This window comes from Rhinolophus hipposideros (genome assembly GCF_964194185.1).
Source record: "Rhinolophus hipposideros genome assembly, chromosome: 20".
NCBI classification, from domain to species: Eukaryota; Metazoa; Chordata; class Mammalia; order Chiroptera; family Rhinolophidae; genus Rhinolophus; species Rhinolophus hipposideros.
In genome coordinates this window covers 8,053,263-8,058,021 of record NC_138066.1, presented here as the reverse complement: position 1 = coordinate 8,058,021, position 4,759 = coordinate 8,053,263, and positions in this window count along the sequence as shown.

The following is a 4,759-nucleotide window of genomic DNA, read 5'->3' as shown; positions in this document are numbered from 1 at the left end:
GTTCCCACTTACCTTGGAGCTTTTTAAAGCAGAACGAGTCAGCCTCATTCCAAGGGCTCTTTTATATGGATAGCTATGGAAACAATGCAGCTGCCTCTTGTTTCTTAAGTCAAAAGGAATTGTTTGGCAAAAAACGTCTTGGCAATCTTGCATCCCCGCATAATTCTCATTCATATTAAGAATGGTTGGATATAATTAGAAATATTTTTCTTATTCAGTATGTGAATAAATCTCCTATGGATAATTTGAGAAGATGATCTGAATGGAAGTTTCAGGCTGATGGATAGATAGAGTGGCTGGACAGCCAGAATACCTGACTTCTCTCACAAATCCTTTTGGCTTTTCTGGGCATGCCATTTGGGCTTCCTTGTGTCACTTTTCATATTTAACATGTTAAATGATAGAAATAAAATAATATTTACTTTATTAGTGAGGGTTAATTTTCACCTCTTGATTCTTCCTTTCCAGCCCTGCAAATTTAAGCCTTGTGCCTTCAACAATGTAAAAAGAAACAAGGTCCTCTCTCTGTCCCAATATTCTTCTGGTTTGGGGAGTATCCCTACTTTCTCACTGTTTTGCTTTTGCCAAGCTTGTCCTCAATACAACACAGTTTCCTGTCTACCTACTCATTTGACTTGCCTGCAATAAGAAAAGCGTAATAGTTTCTGGTAGTAAAAGGTTCTTTTAGGGAGTACTTCCCAACATATTTCTTGTCAGCACACCAAGAAAAACGTGATGCATTAGAATAACACACTAAAGTAATGTGGAAGTGATAGGGCTATATCTATAAAGGGCTCAGTGAGAACATTTCTCTATGTAATATAAATATAATAAAGATAATATACCCAGCATTAATACTGAATGTGTCTAAAACGTCCAAATAACATCTTTTTTAAACTTTTAAAAATAAATGTCAGCTAGATTGCACAAACAAAACTCATTTATATCTTGTTTTATACTTGAAATAATGACAACATTTCATGAACAAAATAAATGATGGCATACAGTATTTGCATTCTTGATAATTACCATCATGGGGAAACTTTGCACCAAAAGGTGACAAAAATGTAAAGCCCTATTTTTCTTGTTTTATAACTGTTGAAATTATATTTTAAAAATTCACCAGCCCATTTTTCTCCTTCTTTGACAAATATAATGTTGAAACTTCTAGGATAATGAGAATAAATTTTAAATCCACTTGAACTCTTTTTCATATCAACTATTTTGTTGTTGTTGTTAAAGTTTATTGGGGTGACAATGGTTAGTAAAGTTACATAAGTTTCAAGGGTACAATTCTGTAATACATCATCTATATATCACATTGCGTGTTCACCACCCAGAGTCAGTTCTCCTTCCATAACCATATATTTGATCCTGTTTACCCCTCATCTACCATCCCCCATCCCCCTCCCCTCTGACAACCACTAAACTATTGTCTAGGTCTATGAGTTTTTGTTTCTTTGTTTGTTTGTGTTGTTCCTTTGTTGCTTTCAGTTTTATTTACCACATATCAGTGAAATCATATGGTTCTTGGCTTTTTCTCTCTGACTTATTTCACTTAGCATAATAATCTCAAGATCCATCCATGTTGTCGCAAATGCCACTATTTCATGTACTCCGATGGTCATTGCAGCTTTATTTACGGTGGCCAAGACATGGAAACAACCAAAGTGTCTTTTGATAGATGATTGGATAAAAAATATGTGGTATATATACATAATGGAATACTATTCTGCCATAAGAAAACATGTTAAGTATTTCAAAAGATGGTGAACTTGCTAATCTTCAAAAAGTCCATAAGATAGAGTCACCCCATTGCTAGTTTGGTCACCACTAAAAGGGCACATCCACCACAAATACACAGAAGTGCCTGATATATTCAAAGTCCAAGATTTGAAATTCCCTTTCTGAACTGCCTCCACCAGAACTTGCTACTTGGCCTTCCAGAACCCCTACACTGACTGGCTGCCCTCTGGCTGCATGCCCTATTCTAGGCATCCTGAAACACCAGTCCTCCCAGCAGCTCTAGGAATCTCTTGCCTACAGCTGGTAGCATCACACGGTCAGCTGGCTGCTGAAGTAAATGCCCTCCCTGGTTCCACTCAGCACATGGTAAATGCCACCGTTTTTCCAGCCTTCTTTGGGGATTCTAGGGGACACTGTCAAACTCTAATTCAGCTCAGACCACCCTCTGAGAAACGCCTGGTTAGGCTTCTCAAAGATGGAGACCACCTCCTAAGGCTCTGGCATCCCCTGCCCATCCAGCCACCCCATGACAGAAAAGAGCAGCATTCCATCGCACATCTGTAAACTGTTTGATGCCAAGACACACTGGCTGGGTAGCTTTGCCTTAAGGTGAGTTGTGATTCTGTTTCCCTATACTAAGCAGCCATTTTTAGCACCCAAACCAATACTTTTTATGTTCTCTTGTTCCATTCCCGCTGCCCATGGGCATTGTCTTTATATTTTATTAAATATTTATGTTTCTTGATCTTTACAAAATGCCCATCACTTTTAAGTTATCTTATGATTACATATACTTCTTTCTCAGTTTGTAAACTCTGTCAGTGAACACCATATGTATAAGTAAAAACTTCTAATATATTATTTTTTTAATGTAAAGAAGAAAAAGCAAAGCCCCAGTGGTTGAGATTTACACCTTAATTGTTCCCTATGCCACTTGGCTCATGACTTGTGATAGGTAAATATTATTCGAGAATTAGGACTTAAGGAATACGTCAGTCAGTATAATTTGCTTTTCCAGTCTGCAAACAAGGCAGAGATATGCATTCACTTTGGGTATTTTTTTTGATGTCACTATTATTTTGACCACTGCTCTAATGAGTCAGAGGCTTTCTATTTTCCATTGCCTACCCCTTGGGACATCTGTCACATTTAGGTCTAGTGACAAGTCAGAAATAGAGGGAATTCAAGAGTAAATACTGGTCTGTGCTGGCAAGAAGGTTCAAAGGGAACAGTAGCCACTGATCCTGTCTTCAGGAGGTTATAATCCAACTGAGAAACCAAGAGAGCACTAATGAAGTAGCTCAGGTCACCTTCAAAACAATGTCATATCAGGTTTACAAATACACAGTGCACAAGTTCTTTGCAGGAAAGGAGCCATATTTTTGCATCCATTTGATCCTCATCAACCCCTAAATTGATGTGAACATATAGAAAATGTCTTCCAGATTCTACTTTACAAATTCCAGATGCTCCAGATTTCTTTATCTTAATCATTCTTGTCACTGACAACTGAAATTGGATCCTGGATGTGACTTTTGACTACACATCAGCTGAGTATCCTTGGAAATTTACTAAACCTTCCCAAGATTCTGTTTTCTGACCTAGAAAATGGAAAATGAAGTGATAGCTAATAAAGGCTTTTGAGGAGTAAATAAAATAATAGAAGGCTTGGAAACTTAGAACAGTATCTGACACTCACTATTAATTCAATAGATATTTACAGTTGTCATTACTATAGCACCCCATCTTTTGTTACTTCTTTTCTTTTAAGTTTATTAGGGTGACAATGGTCATTAAAGTTACATAGATTTCAGGTGTACAATTCTGTATTACATCATCTATATATCACATTGTGTGTTCACCACCCAGAGTCAGTTCTCCTTCCATCACCATATATTTGATCCCCCTTACCCTCATCTTCCACCCTTCTTCCCCCTTACCCTCTGGTAACCACTAAACTATTGTCTATGTCTATGAGTTTTTGTTTCTTCATTATTCTGAACTCTCTGTTGCAGTGAAGTAGTTTCCTTTCTCATTCCTATAACATGACATACTTATTTCATTGATCATTTTAATCACCCAGTGAACATTTACAGAGAATTCCTATGTGCCAGGATCTTCAGTGAGCTCCCCACTGTGGAATGGCATCCTCTCGTTCATATCATTTATATGTCTTATGAATATTAAAATTCAGATCAGGTCTTACCCAGGCATTTTTGTGCAGTTATGCTATTTGATAGAGGAAGGGCAGTTTGGCTTGGAAAGAGACAAACAAGTGTAAGCTATTACATTAAGACAGGCATGAAGAAATGAAAGCCTGGTTGAGGGAGTTGGTGGTGGACTGAAAAACAAATGGTGCTCAAGAAATTGGTTAACTGGTGATCTCAAGAGAGGGGAAATGAATGTTTAGTAGGTAACAGGGTAGAAGGGAGATGGACATTTTATATTATACCCTTTTGTACCTTTTGAATTGTGTGCCTGGTGTGTGTATTACTGCTTTAAAAATTAAAAGTGATGATTTGTCAAAAGTGGATCACTCTAAAAATGAAAGAAAAAAAGAGCAGGTGGAATTGAAAGAAGAATGACCACAGAATTAAAGAGAAGAGAGATTAAGCCCTAGATATAGAGATCTAAGATGTAAGTTTTCCAGTGGGCACTGCTCTCTTTTTCCATAGACTGGATGCCAAGTCCATCAATCTGCATATTGAAAACTATGGGTTTTGATGTCATCTTCTAGAAACGTGTTGGTTTCCTGGTCTAACCATGGTACTTTGCAACAGTAACTCACATGTATGAATTCCCATCAGTAGAAATCTATACCTCTAAATGTCCAGTCATAGACATTTCCTGAGAATTTTCTTTATAAAGATAAAATGGCTAGCAAGAGGTCTCTGGGAATGCTCATAATAAAGTTATTGAAAGAGATGATGAGGATATTTCAAAAGCCATTTAAAATTTGGTTTGGTCAGATATCACGTGGCTATTTTTAGTAGTTGCAGATTGAGCTTTCAAA